At 36.7% G+C, this 18,517-nt stretch overlaps 1 long non-coding RNA gene across 1 annotated transcript in view; it reads right to left on the reverse strand.

The window, feature by feature from the left end:
* LOC110398471 overlaps nt 254–18,517 on the reverse strand; it is a 69,918-nt gene continuing 51,654 nt past the window's right edge. The window contains exons 3-5 of the long non-coding RNA XR_002438402.1: nt 5,846–5,992; nt 2,359–2,437; nt 254–890 (exon numbers count right to left, since the gene is read on the reverse strand). This is a non-coding gene — a long non-coding RNA (uncharacterized LOC110398471). The remainder of the gene's footprint in view (nt 891–2,358; nt 2,438–5,845; nt 5,993–18,517) is intronic.

The following is an 18,517-nucleotide window of genomic DNA, read 5'->3' on the forward strand; positions in this document are numbered from 1 at the left end:
CAAAATTAATGTTCTGGAGTCATTATATTATATTACTGTCAGACTGAAATATTTGCCTGTAATTTCTAAAACCTATAAAAAGACAATGATGATGATGCCTCAGACCAACTTCTCAAGGTAGGAAAGATACAGTAACGGAGTAACATGTAAATATTTTGTCTTAACTGTTCTGGCTTTTGTCATCTAGCACTTTGGTATTTTAAACAACATTCTTATCAGTATTTAGTGACTCACTGTGTGTCAAGCCAATTTGGTTTTGAAAATCACTAGCCAAAAACATTTCAATACTCAAGCACAAAGCATTCATTAAGGCCTTAAAGATTTGAGGAAGTGAGAGAAAATCTCTGTGGAATTAGAATCAGGTTTCAACAGATTTGTTTAAATCTGTCCTAATCCAACAAGGAGGCATGGCAAGTCTCTGGGAAATTAAGTGACAATATCATAGCAATATAAAGTCACAAAATAATTAGAAGTGTGGGAGTGGGAACATGCAGGCCTTGCAGCAATGAATATTGCCATCTTCCTGTACTTTCACTGCCAACACTGGGGGTGATCAAGGGATCAAACCTGCAGGAAAGGTCAGAGGATTAACAGGTGTTTAAGGGAGTATAACAGAACTGAAGTGGCAGCTTCCATGGCAACAGTCAGGAGGGGGAAATATAAAAAGAAAATAGAGTACATTGTAAAGTAAAGGCTCTAACTCACTCTCACAAGTAGTTTTGGGAAGTGGGGACATACAAGTTGCCTGAGCAAACCAGGAATGACCAATAGCAACTGGTCATAATGATTCTGCTCACATGCTGTCCATTTTCAGATTTCAGTGGTGATGAGTCACTGCTCTTTCAGGAGGCTCTTCCTGGCTTTTAATCATTGCGTCCCATACCATGTACCTGTGTTGAGGGTGAAAGCAGTAAAATTAATGGCAAATGGTAGTATAGCAACATTTCTACAACCGTCTTCTAATCTCACTAATTTCTATTCATTCTGCTTGCTTGCTCTGTCTTCTTGCCTTTCGTTCATCTTTCAAAGCTGTCTTCAGGCCCTTAACTGCTCTGGTCCCACAACTAAGTTTCTGCGAACTGCAATAAGCCAGGTGTTCCTCAGCCCAGTATCAGAAAATTTGATAGAGGAGGAAGCACAACAGGATGTTGCAAACAGGGACAGTCTTCCATAACACATTTTCTGGGTGCTTAGTTACACCACAGATACTCCGAAAGTCAGAAAGAACCATTGACTCTGTTTTGAGATGGAACATATTTACTGCCAGCATCAGGGTAGAGAAGCATGAAGTCATTCAAGGGCAGAGTTGAGAGTTTTAAATGAGACACAACCAGTTTGCATTCTCTCTTGCATCTCATGTTTTCATGATCTCCAACTTAAATTTCAGTCCTTTCTGAACTTCTTCACCCTTCATTCCCTCTTTCTTTTCTCTGGAGATCAGAACCTAAAGCTCATAACTCCTATATGATTTTGACTTTCTGCCTTGTTGTCTTCACATATACTGTCACAGTCATTTGTCCACCTGCCATTAAGCAACAGCTTTGGAAAGGAACCTACAAATGGTTTTGCACGTCCTTCCAAGCCTACAAAAGCAACAGGATGAATCGTAATCTCTCTGGGTCCTGAAGAAGTTTGTCTAATGACAGACTGTGTATGAGACCACCATATTATTGAAATCTCTATTAAATGATCATCCATAATGACATACTGTGACTGGACCAGTTCAGGACAATGCTGTGTAACACAGTAGTATGCACAGAATAGCCTTTATTTTACTGAATGACGTCCCAGGTACTAGGACTTCCTTGAGTTTCTCCTTTCTTCTATTATACTCTTCAGATTTATTTAGTGTTCCCCATTCAATGTTGTCTAGCAACTTCTTCCAAAGAAAATATCTCTTCTTTTACAATCTCTTAGCCCAGTTGTAAATTACATTAAGTGCATTTGATTTTCGCTTTCTCATCACGCTACAGAGCGACGTGTTTTTCTCCCTACTAGAGGATTTTCCTTGCACACATACAACACATATATGACAACACTGGGCATAAGTGCAGTATGATCCATTTATTTTGTGTGTATGATATTTAAAAAATAGCTTGAACACTGTTAGTAGTTTAGCACAGCCACAGAGGATTCAAAGCAACCTGAACATCTATCCCCTCAGTCCCTGAAGAATCCTACAGTCACACTTACCATGGTTCTTTACTCAAATGCTAGTGCAGCCAACGCAGAGCAACTTAGCTGCTTCCATTAAGCAAGAAATAATTTGTATCTTATGAAGTACATGTCTCAAGTGGGAAATGGCCCGATAAAATTAGCTATGGAGAAAGACAATATGGATAGAATACATATTCTTACCTGAAGATCCTGAATTGGTTTTAGTTTTCAGTCTCCATGTCCATGAGTGAATGCATTAAACTCTACAGACTCACTTATCCTACACACACGAAAAACAATAAAATCACTGTTTTTCCTCCTGTTGCAGCTTTTTTTTTGTTTTAGTCTCTTCCTCTTCAATTATAGTACTTCTATCCTTCTGACCATTTTTGATTCTCAGTAGGTTTCGTGGTTCCCAGTATCCATTCCAATCTTCAGCTTTTGTCATCAGTATCCTTTCAATGGCTACATACTTTGGGGGATATCACAGTAAAATAGTCCAGCTAGAATTCCCCAAATGCATTCTCATAAAATCTAACTTTTTACCACAAGCGCTATGAAGAGACTTGTGAGAACAAGTTGATGAAACTATAGAAAGGGCAACTGCTGAAGTGAAGGCCTTGAGCAAGATTTCTGTTTAATGTAACAAGATACCTTTATATACATTTACATTCTAAAATTTTATTTTTAAACGAAATATTTTCAAATATAACAGCATGCATTTAAAACTATTTTCCCTTATATGTTTGTATTAGTTGTTGACTGTATGCACATTTTTTCCTTTCTTTTTTTTCTTTTATCTCCATGGCCTTGGAACAGATTGTACAGTGTTTGGAAAAGATTATATTACAATACAACCACAAACTGACACCTTAAAAAATGAGAACACTGCCAAGCTATTCACAGTTAATACAACCAAGGTTTCACCAAATGTTTTCCTTTAAATTAAGAAAAGTATCAAATTTCATGCCAGTTTTATTATCCATAAATATTTATGCAAGATTAACTGTTCAGTTCTACATCTCAGTTTTCATAGATAAGCAAAAATAGCAAAAGGGCAACTGCTGAAAATGTAAAAAGTCTCAGAATGCAGAGCAGAGTGAGTTGCAGAAGTCTGTAGAGGACTCATCAATTTAAAAGTGAATATTACAGCATGTTAAAAGTAGAATCAAATCCTGAAAGCTAATCTATATTAAATTCCTTAATACATATTTGTCTTGTATGTATACACAAACACAAGAATGCTTATGCTTTACATCTGCTCATTTAAATTATCTCAGTACTACTCTATTTGGTAGTTGGTATTAGCTCTTAGTTTAAACTTCAATTAAATTTGAGATAAAGATGCTAAAATGCCAAAATTCTGCTTGCAAGTATGTTAATGACTTGCTGCTGTATACAAGGAAATCTTTTTGATAGTGTTGTACCTAATTTGTCTCAAATGCATTTTAATTTCTTACGGTTTTACTTTCAAAAATGTCCATGAATTCTTAGTATGAATACTCAAGAAAGGGGATTTTTTATTAAATGCTTTCAAAGACATACAAAAAATGTATCCTTTTTCTTCTATAAACAAATTCATCATGAGCTGTGTTACTAGGTTTACATCTAACCAGGGATATAAGGAAAGAACTTGTGACTCTCTTGAGCAGTCCTGTAACTAAGGAACAGAGCACAAATCTCAAGCAGTAAGTCAAAAGTATTCAAACTGTGAGAATGAATTATTTTTCCAAAAAATTGAAAAAGACACTTTTAAAATTACAATTTACAAAATTTTCAGAATGAGAGAGTAAAACGTATATGTGCAATTGTTGTTGATCAACTCTGAAATTTAAAAGAATGTTTAAATCTATAAAATTTCTTTTAAACTGAGTTCTCTGAACAGAAAGACATCAACAAATATCTAAATTAAATCTTAAGTATGGGCCCAGTTGCGCCTTCAATTATTTTGTAAATTGCAAAATATAGTAATGTGGGATTCATTTCTTAGTAGTTTAATTACATAAGGAAATCTCAGAGAGAGGAGAGAACCACATTTCATTCGTATTTGGGCCTCAAATGCCAGCAAAGACATTATTGTTCAGTCATTGTCTAGAGCTTATATTACAGCTGTCACTGGAAAAGCTGATATGTGATGTTTCAGTTACCTAATCTAATCAATGAAATGCTAATAAAGAACCCAGTTATTCACAGGAAACAGCAAAAAAAAGGAAGGAAAAACTCTCCAAAATACATCAATTTGAATCATAAGCATAACAATTCAGAATTCAGAAGTAAAAGAAATTCAATTTCTTTTTCAAACAGAAAATCACGTGAAAACTTTTAATAAAAAATATATCTGTAAATATTTCTATATTATATTTTATATATTTTTATTTTAATAAAAAATATATCTGCAAATATTTCTAAGGGTCATGTACATACCTAGCCACAAATCCAGGCCTTCTACATTTCTTATAATTTCCGTGTTTTTCCCACTTCTTTCATATTTTTCACTCTTTATTTCTTTCACTGTTAAAGTGAGTGAATGATTCATTGCAAATAATTGACATGAGCTCTTACTCCTTTTGGTACATTGTTATCCACCAGAAGATTGTAATTTATTTGTCATCTTAAACTAGCTTTTTTTCTTTCTTTCTTTCTTTTTTTTGCAGGTTGTTGGGATTGCATTTTATATTTTGTATTTTAACTGTACAAGTTGATCATAAATGCGTGGGTATTAAACACTTAAATTTTCTTAATTCAAATAGCATTGCTTAGTAGCTATGCCACATACACACAAATAAATAAGAAATAAAAAGATTGCTGTTTCTATATTTGGATCTTAAATGTATGATCATATACTCACTTGTAGATGCCAATTTTTCAGGGAAAGAATATGCTTGCAGAAATACTGCAAAAAGTAGGATTTAGAGAATGCTACAGAAAATTAACCATTATCATTCTAGGCCCCATTGACATCTCCCATGTAACTCAGAAAAAACAAAAAACCACAAGAAATATGAGAAATTGAAGAATGTATACTAATTGCATTTTCTCAGTCTTTGGATTGCAAATGTTTGGTGACCTATGGATATGGATAATATATGGATAATAGGGATTGTGAAAAAATTAAAAACCACATACAAGTCCTCTACAGGTAAATTCACAGCCATCTACACAATCTTGCATAGAATAGATAAATGTAAATATATGGAGCTATGTAGTGTATATTTGTAAGATAATGCCAACATTTACAAAAAGAGCGATTTAAAAACATATAAAAGTACATATTAAAAAAATAATATCTTTTAACATAAATCTAAAGGATCTAGTAGTTCAGTTTAAAACTGTTATTTGTGTCCTGCCCATGGTGGCTGATCCGAAATGAGAAAGCTTGAAGCTGAGCTTCAAACCTTGCCTTTCCACAGAGCTCCTCCATGAGCACCAGTTCCATTTAGCAGCTGCAGGGTCAGGGAGAAATGTGTGGTTTTGGAAACACAGTATGTTAGTGTTTCCAAAACATTTTCCTGGAATTTTTTTTTTCCTGAAGATATTTTTCTTAAAAAAAAAAAAAAGTGGATTTGTTCCAATTTGAAAGTAAGCCAAATTGAAAAGAAAAATAAATAAATCTGTGAACTGTAAAGCCTGCTATTCAGCCAGCCCCATTGCTGTGGCATTCTGATTTTTTCAAACATTCTGGTACTACCTCAGCCTGTTTCCTGTTCTTCCTTCCTCTTGAGTCTTCCTGATTCATTCAACAAGACTTTTGTCCAGCTTTATTTTCTCTTCACCACGGTCATCTGCCCTTGTTGTTCGTTGGTGTCCTATATTTTGTCAACTAACCTGAACTTCTCTGAGGACAAAAGCAGAAGATTGCAGCATCGTTAGTGAGGATTGCTCTATCTTTAGCTGTGTCACCCTTTACCTGTCTGGAGAAGACCAGCTCTCATCACAAAGTTTATTATTATTGTTACACACGGTTTTGTGCTCTTGGTTTTTCAGTTGAGGTTGCTTGGAATCCCTGCACTCCATGGGAAAAGATTAAATCCCAATGACAGTAAAAAGAAGTGGTGGATATTTTGAATGTGACATCATATCTGGCTTGATAAACCTACCTAAACTTTGTAAATCCTACAATAAAATCATGATAATTGCTAATAGCATTACTTTCCCATCTGCTGAAAGTCACTTTTCCTGAAACAATTATACAGATAATATATTCAATTAAGTCCAAGCTTTTATCCTGAAATGAAATCACCAGAACAATGCTACAGTCTCAGATGGGTGCACGTAGTGCAACTATGAGAAACTTAGAGTAGGGCAGAGAGATGTTTCTAAGAAGACAATCAGGAAGACAGATCATGAATTATTGCACCTCACTTTCATTTGAATCCACATGAAACAGAAAATGATTTTTTTCTCTATTTTAAGGATATTACAGGAATGTTTTTTAGTGACAGGCAGGCACATAAGCTCCTTCTATTGCTTTCAAAATTCTAGCTCACTTTCCTCTATTTCAGGCTTAAAACTATAGAATACAAAGTAGAGAGCATCCAAAAATAAACATCTCAATAGCAGAAAACAGTGGGTACTGTTTTACACAATACATACCTTCAGACTGATGAATTTTAGCTCATGGAGACAAGGATATTCCAATATGAAGTTACAAATTCAAAATGACTGTTCATGTGATTCAAGACACTTCGGACCACAGACAATTAAAAACCATCAATCAGGTTTTGACTAACAATCACTTTGCCCAGAGAACTAGAAATCTGCAACAGATGTTAACTTTCTGCCCATGGAAGCGGCCTGTTCTGCTGGCTGCAATTCCTGTAGCAGATTTCAACTCCATTCATACGTTCCAGCAGGTCATACTTTGTGAAGCCTCTAACAACTAATTAAAGTTTTATTTCAGATCTCTAATAGCTCAATCAATAATTTAGGGAGAAAAGAAAACATTTTCTGGGAAAGCATTAGCATAAGATTCAATGAAGCTGTATCACTCCTTCTGGCCATATCTAATTTCAGCAAGATGAACGGAGAGAAAACACAGTATAGCTCAATGCCATTTTGTGCTGCAGTGTCCGTTTTGTATCTTGGAACACTTCTAAATAGCTTTTCTGCTACAGCAATAATCAATTAGTACTAAAACACATCTGCAGCAAAGCAAGATGTTCTCCTTGAAATTGGATCAAAATTACATTTTGCAAAGGTTCTTTAATTCCTGAACCACTTTCATTTAAATGTTGCAATTAAAGAAATTACAAACTTCAATTCCAAATTCCATTGGACCAGTGATAGTCAGAAAAAAATTTGAAATACTGATCTCTAGAGGGAATATTGTGCTTCCAAACTTGCTTACTTTAACTCCTATATGATTTCTGAGTTTAAGAAAAAAATCTTTGTGCCAGGAAATTGTTTGGATTTTTTTTACTCAAGGCAAAAAATACTGAAGTACTCAGAAGTGCATCTGATTGTGGAAAATAGAAAAAAAAATCAGTTAAACGAGCTGTAAAACAAACAAAGGAAAAGAAAGATGATAAGAAATGTACCCAGGTACAGTAAGTAAATGGGAAAAATATCACACAAAAGCTGTCTGAAATGTCTCATATCTATTTTATATACGGTGATATAATTGTATAATTAGTTATATTACAGAAGTCTAAAATTCATAATTATTGCAGACATTTATAAGCAGCTGGTTAAAATCATAATAAATAAGTTAAAATAACTTAGCACAAAAGAAATGGATGAGATTATAAAAGACTGGCATATGCTCAGTAAAAAAAAAAAGGACAAAGAGGAATCCAATATTTAGTGAATTTTTCTTCCTAGCTCCAGTTTTAGATACAGGCACTGCATCCATAGGAAACATGCTGGACTCCAAAATATTTCACTCTGGTTTGCATTTCATCAGCTCTACCAAGGGAAAAGGCACCTAAACACCATCTTTCAGTCTTCAAAAGGTAGGAGACATCCCCTAACCTCACTGGACACTTCTACAGCTGCAGGAGAAAACCTCTAGTCTTCTATCCCACTGTAGCAGTAATAACAAAGAGGAAATTACCATGGTGAGAAAAGGAATAGCCATATTTGATGCAGTCTAGAGAGGCAGCCTATCTCCCAGTCCTGCCTGTGAAGCAGTGTTATTTCAGACCAGCTTATGTTTGGCAGCAGCCTGACATGTGATTTGGACAGAGCGCTGGAAGTGAACATGTGAGCTCATCTGCTTGTGGCATCCTGAGCAAGCTGGCCTTGCAGAATCTGCAATGGACAAAAAGCAACGATCTCTAGGAGAAACCTCTGACGCAAAACTAAACTTCCTGGTCTTAGAGGCCTCATATGTCCAAGGATTCTAGCTGCCCAGGAAAGTTATATACCATATGTTTTGGTACATAAAAGGATTAAGTATATAATGTACTCTGAGTTGTATAAACAACTAAAGTTTTGGCTTTTTTTTTTCCTAAACATACTCCATCATGTCTTTCTTCTCCAGCTTGGCTTGGAAGTTTCTTGTTTTCTCAACCCATTTCTCCTCTGGGCAAAGGAATCAGACTATTGGCCCTAGCAACTCCTTAGATCACCACGTAATCTGGAATGCACAACACCCTACTGAGGATTATACAACAGATTTTAACTAAATAGTTCTTACGCTAATTTCTCTGATATTTTTTTTCTCCAAACTGAATTGTTCTGCCATCATTTATGATTACTTGGCATTGTTGCTGGAAAGAAATTGGATGTTGGCAGATCCTATATGTAAATAGACTTTGCCAGCACAATGACACTTGGAATCCTGATTTACTCAAGGGAATAATCAATTCTCTGTCAAAGCAGCTTCCATGTGAATAAAAGATCCTGAGTTTATGTGCCTCTTTCAAAATTCTTGCTCATTTCGGAAAATCTGTAGAAAGCCTCTGAACACTTCTCATCAGAAAAAATATCTGTTTCCTTATAGTTCCTGAAACATTGTCTCACTTTGCACCTCTGAAGCATCTTTGATGCAAAGATTGTGATTAGAAAGCTGCCAGGATCAAGGTATTTAACCTGTTTTACCACAGATGTCTAGCTGAGATAACACAGAAATAAAGTACACTGCTCCGAAGCACACTTAACTTGACAGATTTGCTTTTAGTTTCTTTCCTTAAATAAGAGAAAAGGAAACAAAAAAAAAAAAAAACTCTGGGGTTTTAAACAAAGTCTGTATCAAATTACCCAGTTTTATTTGAAAAAGAACATAGTCACAAATACTTCACAGTTTTGGGTTCAGTAGAAGTTAATTATGGCTACGTGTGTTGAGCAGAAAGTAATGCCTCCTATCTCAATATGCTGGCCTATGACATCAGAGGCAGATGTTGGTGGTGTGGCAGTAGGGATGAACCTTCCTGACAACATTCCATTACATGTTGTTGCCGTGTGACAGATGGCAGCAGAAGGGCAGCCTGACAAAATGGCATCTGAGATGGAAGTGCAGATGAAGCAAAGGGGTGAAATTGGATTCCTCCACACAGGAAAAATTGCACCCACAGATATTCATCGACACTTGCTGAATGTTTATGAAGACCAAACAGTGGATGTGAGCACAGTGAGTGGTCCATTCCAGCAGTGGTGGGTCACCTTCCCTGGTGCAGATTTTGACGAGCTCAGCATGCAGGCCCTTGTTCACTGCTAGCAAAAATACACAGCTAAAGGTGGTGACTATGTTGAAAAGCATTGTTTTGTAGCTGAGTATTTGCTCTATCAAATAGCAATATTTTGTTCTTTGTATCTGTTGTAGTTTCCATGGAAACAAATAAAAGGCATAACTTTTTGAGCGACCTATGTACATCTCTACTGAGGCATATCAAGTGTGGAGCAATATTCTATGGATATTTTTAGCCCTTGACCTGCCTAATTCAGTGAACATTCAGACTTTACTGAAAGTTTTCTAAGTAGGGATTGTAGCTTGATTGTTGTTATAAAGAACCCAGGTATTTCTTTCATATAAGCAGTGTACACCATTCTTTCTGCCCTTAAACAGTACAGACAGCATTATTTCATCTACCCAGTATAAAAGATAGCAAAAATAAGATTGCTGGGAAAGAATGTAAAAGGCAACTTTCTAAATCACAGTTATTATTCTTTCCTTTTTTTTGTAGCCTGTATACCTGCTCTGTTTCTATTTGATCTAAGGCCAAATTTCCTTTTCCTAGCTGCTGATTGGTTCTTGACTTTCAGGTACATCTAATTTTGACAGAAGACAGAGGTCTTTAAAACCTCACATAACTATCACCTGCAGAAATATTTTCAGCTTTACCACTTTCTTCTGGTTCAGCACTTAGTAAACAAAACAAGAAAAAATCAATCTACTTGAGGGAGCTGAGCACACACAGCAACTACTCAAAGGCTTCTGACTGAAGGCAGTACCGTATTCTTCTATTCAACAGTAGCAACTTACCTAATAAACTTTAGGCTCTTATCTACGCCAGAAAACTTAAAAGATAAATATTGAATGTGTACTTAAAGCTCAGTAGGCACTCCTAACAATCCCATGTGTGAATGCTTCTATTCCGGAACCAGTCCCTTCATTCCAATTAGCTTAATTCACTTTAAGATACTTTATTACATCCATTTTCACATTCCCATGAAATGCAGTTAGAAAATTTCACTTGTGACAATCCCATGAGGTGGCTAGCTACAGAAATGGGTATAAATTGGAGATTATTTTTTTTTCAATTACTGCAGTCAAGTTCCAAGGACATAACACACAATAGGTACTATACAGTGGTCCTCTCTCAAGAAAACACTTTAATTATATGTTGCTGGCAGAGATCCAAAGGAAAGCTGGCTATCATTACTGGCTGAAGGCTTTGATCTAGTTAAATTCAGAAAAAGCAATGCAAAGCGGACAAAGCAAAGTAATTACCATTATCAGGAGGAAATACAACAATACTAGAGCTGGTCTTTGCTCTTCACAAGAGATGTGCTCTTTTGTTAAGGCAGTAGGCTTGACCTCTGTGTATTCACATAGCCAGGCTAGAGCACATGCGAATATTTAGCAACCTTTCTTTCCTGACAAATAATGCTTAGCAGGGCAAGCATCGTATGTTTGATGAATCCTATTAACCATATATTTGAAGGAAAAGCACCTGCTCTACAGCAGGTACACAATTCTTTTGCATGTGTTCCTGTATGCAACTATGTACCTTATCTGTGTGATATCAATGAGCAGTTATTAAAGCTGCTATCATATAACATAAATTGTGTGAGTGATGTAACTGAGTTTCAACTATTATTGTGAAATAATAATAATGCAAGCATAAACTCACACAAACAAGCTCATTAGAAAAAAATATATTAGGGAAAAAAAAATCCCTGGGAAACTGTAATTTCATGCAAGTAAAATGTTCCCCCTGACCCACCCTTTCACCCTAAGAACCCACTGCATTTAATCCCCTGCCCCATCTGATGCTATGTGCTGAGAAAAGAGCAACCTACCTGCAAGCTTTGTTGGTATTTACTAAGTGTGTATCTAAAGTGGCAGGGAGACAATTTTCTGCCCATGGAAGGACAGCATCCCCCATGCAGTTATTTCAGCACCTTTATCAATTATCTCAGTCACCTTTAAAGGCACTTCTCAGAACCTCGCCCTAGGGCTGGTGACTGCTGCACTCCCAGCACAGACATGCCCAGGCTGAGAACAGCTGTATTGGTGCACCAGCACTACTGAAATAACACAATCCTGACTATATGCAAAATGCCACACTATCCCCATAGGTTGGCATGGTGTTCAGAGGAACTAGGTGAAGACTCTTCTCCAAGCACTGGGTGGCTCAAGCTCATTTCTGATTCTCTCTTGCTTGGCCCTTGCAAAGAGCAGGACACCACATTTACATGTTTTACTTTCCAAAATGGAGGATTACATTGAAATGGGATGGAAATATTTTGGCTCATAAGAAAAATGTTGTGTTTCACCCCTAGTACTTCCAAATTGTGTACTTCATTCTGCATATAAACTGGGAGAGACTTTTCTGAGATGAATTTGTTTTGGTACAGAAGAGAATGAAAATATTTTGGGGCAAGTGCACAGCAAAATGTCTCCAATACCTCTCAAATTAATCTTTTCACATTACTGGACTAATGACCTCAGTCACTTGTAATTACAATTGCAAATTTTCCAGCATTATTTCATAATCTGTTAAGGAAACATGTTTCCTGTCCTTTGGGGAAGAGGAGAAACAATTCATTACAAGGAACACAGCAATGGCCAGCCATTCTTGACAAGAGTCTGGACCTCTTCAACTTGTTTTAAAAAATAAAATCGAAAAGCTTTATTCCTGAAAAAAAAAATGCTGGTTTTGTGGATTATTGTATGACTTTCTTTTGTTGCTTATGTCATTTAAGATTTTGTGGAAACTTATTTTCTGATTGTTAAATTTTCTGATAGTTGTTTGAAATATTGTGCTTCGTTCTCCTTCTTGTAAGAATTTCGGATCTCTTTAGTAAAATGCAGATACAGAGATGTTTTCCTTCAGTTTCAGAATGATGGACTTCAGTGAATTCTTAGCATCACTAGGCATCTTTCTTAATTATTTTTCAAGGAGAGGTGAATCATTCTTTTCTGCAAGTTCATGAATTATGCATTGTATTGGATACAATGCTCAGTCATGTGATTATTAATACACATCTCTCATACACAGACACACACACAGTTCTTAATCATCCAAGGCTGCCGTTTTTCTGAGGCAGCTGAATAATTTCTTCCATTCCATCTGAGGGTTTTGAGCTTCCCTGCTGAATAGCTCAGTACTCCCTTGGGCCTGAGAATGGAGGCACCACTCTGCCAGTTGCTCGGCATCTCTTGAGTCCCGCTGAGGACCTCGGGGCCCTAAGATCCCACCTGTGGGATGTGCAGTGTGGGCACGTTGAGCTGCAGGGCAAAACTCTCTCTGTCCAAGGCTGTCAGGACACCCGGGGTGATGCTGCAGCCACCACCTGCACAGCAGTAGCAGTTACTGGCTTCTGAGCCTCCTCACTCCCCACCTTGCCCACACACCACCCAGGTATTTTTCCCACCTAGCTCCATGACAAGTTACTACCATGGATTTAGTTTATCATCATATCAGTGTTACTATAATCTTTGTACACCCACCGATTCAGCAGGCTTTGGGACACAGCCCGAAGAGCTTAACAAATAAGAAAAATGTTTTTTTAAAAAGAAGAAATTACGTCTAAAACAGCAGTATATAAATGAGTTTGAGGGTATTAGCTATATGAATATCGCAGACCAGAAAATAGTTTGGTTTTGATACAGTGCTTGTTCCTTAATTCTTTGCATTTTCCCTCTCAAAATAGCAGGAAAGAGCCTTTTTTCCCCTGTGGCTTTGTTAGAGGAGTAAGATGTTGAAAAAAAAAATTATTACGTCTCGATATTTTCAGGACCAATACAAAATGTATTTTGACCTAGCGTATTTTGCTTACTGGGTATATATTTCTGCAGATACAAATCAAATTTATGTAAGGAATATAAAAGAAAATTTCGGGGAATTGCAGAGAAATGTGATGTTACTAGCAAAATAAAGATTAGTATAGCAATGGAATTCATTGCTAATCAACAGAAGTGAATGAAAATGACATTCCTGCTTTTTCCCCACACTTAAAAATTTTGAAATTCTAGCTTATTTTCATAAACAGACTATAGTCAAGTAATATTTTTGGAAAAATTATATTTCTCATATTCATTGAATAATCATCCACAGATGCAAAATGCTCATTGACTCTCCAAATTTGACACCCTAGATCATTCACCATCTCTGGATTTGAACGTAGGTGTCTCACATTACTAATTTCTAATCCTCATGCATGGCAATGAGTCTCAGACTCCCATTCTTGTTTTGCTTCAGCAAAATGTCATATTCTGACAAATGGTGTAATGCAGGACGATCCCAAAGGAACATTTGAATGTGTTTATACATTTTACTGATTTTAAAATGAACTGCAGACAAATACAGGAAATAAAAATTAAAATGAGCTCCTTGTACTCTGAATAGTGGGAAGAGGGATAAGCTGAGGCACATCACTCCCAGGGAAGACAGGTTCCAAATCATTGTTACGTATCCTTATCCCAGAACTCTCTTGTGCCAAATACATCTTTAATAAACTAACTACCCAAACAGAAGCTTATAGACGGAGTATTTACTGCATTATGAATAAAGTCCTCTTAACAGCACCAAAATCTGTGCAAATCAAATATACATACACTTCTTACTGATACTGAGATGCTTCCCCAAACTCTTGAACCCAAAATCTGTGCCAGGAAAAAAAAACAGCACTGTGTGGATGTTTTTACACCGTAGCAGGAATGATCAGAATGAGATCCCTAAGCAGTAGTGCTACACTATGGTTACAGTGCATCTTGATCCAGCCAATGCTCTCAGGGCCTTCACCCACCATCTGCCATGGACTGTGGGCTCTGTGCCTGATGGCTGTTCTGCAGAAAGCCTCATGCTACATTTTTGCAAAATTCTGAGAATCCCTAAGCTATTTAGGCTGCATTTGAAACAGCATTGGTGGACTGAGGAAGGATGTATTTTAACATTCCAGTCCAGCTGAACTGCAGGAATGAAATATTAACTTAGCCAGCAAATTGGCCATTTCAGGGAGTGCCCCAGGCCCTTGTCTGGCCAGAATGGGTTTTGATAGCTGCAGCTCTACCTCTCATTTTATTTCTTCCCATTGTCTGATCAAGTGTCTTTCTAAGTTCCTGTCTACATTATCAGTTTATGAGGAGGGTTAGTAAGAAGGGAAATTCATTACAGGCGCTGCTATTAAGTGGTTTACCTCTGCTGAATTTCTGCTTTTCTGTTCAATTTGCTCCCTTTTACTCCATTAAATCTTTGCTACAGAACCATGCACAGTGGTCACATGGTAAAAATACAGCATGCCATTTATAAAAACAAGATTTCATTAAACAGTGATCAATATAAATCTTTTGTGTAGGGAAGGAAACTGATCTCCTTGTCTTGTAGTGTAAGCCTGGTATTCAGTGCATCCCTGCAAAAGATGATGTACATTGAGCAAAAGCAAGCACCAGGATACCTACAACTGTGCAATATAAACAGAGTTATTAAGTGTTAGCCAAGTGCTCAGAGGAACAATTAGTTTGAATAAGGCCACTTGGAACAAGTTCAAATCACCCCAGAAACACCTGGAAATCACCTGGAAGAGAACTGGTTTGCCAGATTTTCTTCTTTCCAGCCTCTGTGCAAACTCACATTTCCATAGCACAGAACATGATGCCTGACTAAGTTTTGATGCAGTAAGCATGTTTCAATCCTGTATGAACACAATATTCTCATGAATTGATACCATGCAGGTCACTGATTATTCAAATAACTTCAAGGAGCTTTGCATATCTCTGCTTTAAGAAGTGTTGTAATTTTAGAGGTATTTTCCTCTTAATGGAAGCAAACCACTTGTTAATATCATGCACAGCATCATCTGCAAATAGCACATTGCTGAACTAAAAGGCTTTTATGTATTAGACCAGTGGCCAAAGAATCAGTCTCCATGGCAACTCTATATTAAGTTTCCCTGCTACAACAGTTGTGAAGACAATTCAATCACAACTCATTTGAGCTGAATTCTTCTATATTTCTAAATGGCTCTCATCAATTTTTCTGCTTCCAACTTTTTGTCTTAGTTTTAGGAGAAAAAAAAACATAGCAAAATGAAAGGCTGAATGAAAGACTGACTTTGGGAAGGTCGGTATTAGTCATTCTACAACGCTGATTAAAAGAAAACAACATATATTACAGTTTAAGTATGTTAAACATTAGATACATCACCTACCCATGAAGCCCAGGCAGAATCCACCAGCTGGGGAAGATTTTATCATATCAGTTGTTCACTTCTTAACTTTCATCATATATATAGAAATCATCCACTACCAACTGCCTTCTGCACAATGCTCCTTTATATTAGAGGCTTTTCCTAAAAGTCTTTTAAGTTGGTTCATAACTGGATATCCAAATACACCACTCTTTCCAGCTTTGAGCTGACCAGAGCTCTTTGCCAGGTCAGTCTTAGAAGTGGCTTGGCTGGTGTGAATATCCATATACTTGACTCCTGTGCTGGATTACTGCAACACAACCAGAGAAAGAAAGCAGTGTTCCTTAGAAAACTCCACCTGATACAAACGCAACTGCTCACCAGCTGAGGCCACCATGAGCATATGATAGCATGGCTCCAATCTCTGCACTGACTGCCCACTGAAAATGAGCAAATGTGTGGTGTCATCCTAGCTAATTGGACTCTATCTTGGGACTGACCTTTGCTGTCTATGAGATCACCTCTCTGCCCATGACTACTGATTTCTGTAGCAGCTCCTTTCCACAGGAACCAATGACTGATAGACATAAACCTGCCATGATGAGGAAAAGACTTCACAGAATAGTAGGTAAAATTTTGGACATAATTTCTGATGAAAATGAAAGCAGTCACAGAAAGTCAGTGAAATTATATTGCCTTCCACATTTCCCAATTCATTAACTGCAGCAAAAAAATAGCTGACTGTTGCCTTTAGAAAAGCAATAGGTAATGGAAAAATGACTCCTGAATATTATTACCTGAGTGGTTCAAGTATACATAAACGTGCCTTGTAGGAGAGCCTACACAGTCAGTGACACAGGTGGATATTGTAACCTCCTGCACAACCCCTGTTGTATTAGTATTTTGATCATCCCATTTCTGAGCATCGGGTTCAAATGAGCCCAGAGCTTCAGAGCAACAGCTGAAGTGGACCTTCCAATTTATTATCCATATTGCTAAAAACATTAGTGTAATATATCTCTATTTGTTATGAAATAGCATCTGCATCCCTTCTTATACTGCCTGAAACAACGATACACTAAGTACTTAGCAGGGTCTGCGCTTGCTACCACAACACTAATAATTAACACAAATATCAGTGAAATTGAGAGTTACTGCAGTAGATTTAGTTCTGAGGTTAGAACTGTTCATTCATCTAAATTCACTTAAGAGAGGAATCAGATTAGACTGAAAGATCTGAGAGTTTTAAATATATTGAAAGTTTTAATGCTTTATTTATAAAACATGCAAGCAGGAATACAGTGTGTGGTTTCAGGTTTCCATTAAAATACTTCGCATGTATCCATTTGTGCTTATTAAAAAACCCACACACTTTAATCTGACCATCTCAAAAAGACATAGGTGGAATGTCTTTAGTTTCAATGTCACATCTAATCATTTTAATGAATTGATACTACAAAGCTACAACAACATCCAAAAACCACACCAACCTTAATGAGAAATTAAAATTTGAGCTTTACTCATTCTACTTATCACTACTGATCTTACAGTCATTATATGTATTACTCCTTAATCCCTCTTTCTTGTAATATCTTTAGGTTTGACTGCAAGATGTGGGCAAAATCATTTAAAAACATGAGACACCAAATGAATGTCTACACGTAAAATGTCTTATAGCAATGAACTGTCCATTTATTTTAAAAGCAGCAAGGTTTAATGGAACATTACTGAAGCTTTTAATCTTTTCTCAAGATATTTCATGCAGGCCTTTTCTCCTGGGAGCCTTGTCTGCAGGGATCCTAGAGCTAAACTGCAGTCAAGCTGCTATTTGAGCAAGGGTTGAAGTAGTTCATGCTTAAATTAAATTGCAGAAACCTCATAGCAGAAAACTGCAGTAACAAAAAACAAAAAAAAAAAACAAAACAAAACAAACAAAAAAAAACTTTACATAAACTCCTTTGTCTTTAATATCCTTCTTTAGAAGATTAGAGGCTTAATTACAATGACTTGCAGCAGGGCCAAACACTACTTTCACTGGAGTTAAAACAGCTTCAGAGGGACCAAAATTTTGCCGTCAGCATCAGCCCATACATTGCAATAATGCTCTTTACCTCATAATCTCTATGATGTAAAGACTTTGTTCCTCATAAGCAGAATGTATTAGCTCTCATCCACTGACTCAGTAAGTACAGTTTCATTACTTTGGAATCAGAATTGAATCACATTCACAGAAAGCAACCCCATGAAAGACACTGTATGCAAGAGCTTAATTAAACATACCCAAGATCTACTGTGTATTTGAGCTACAGGTACATAAATTGAGCAAAATTACCTCCTTTCTGAACTTACTAGCTCTTAGGAGCACAGCACTTTTGCTGTGAAATAAAGCTGTGCCTATGTTAGTAGGGTTGGCTAAGCATCATATTCTTCCCTTTGAAAGGTTTCTGTCACCCTGTGCCTCTTTCTTCTATTGCAGAAGAGTTTCTAATTCCAGAGTTTCCAGCAAATTCAGTATGTCCATGGGATAGTAAACTCAATAACACTTGGTTTTCTATCAACAAGAACA

The sequence above is a fragment of the Numida meleagris genome, chromosome 4 (assembly GCF_002078875.1).
Source record: "Numida meleagris isolate 19003 breed g44 Domestic line chromosome 4, NumMel1.0, whole genome shotgun sequence".
Lineage (NCBI taxonomy): Eukaryota > Metazoa > Chordata > Aves > Galliformes > Numididae > Numida > Numida meleagris.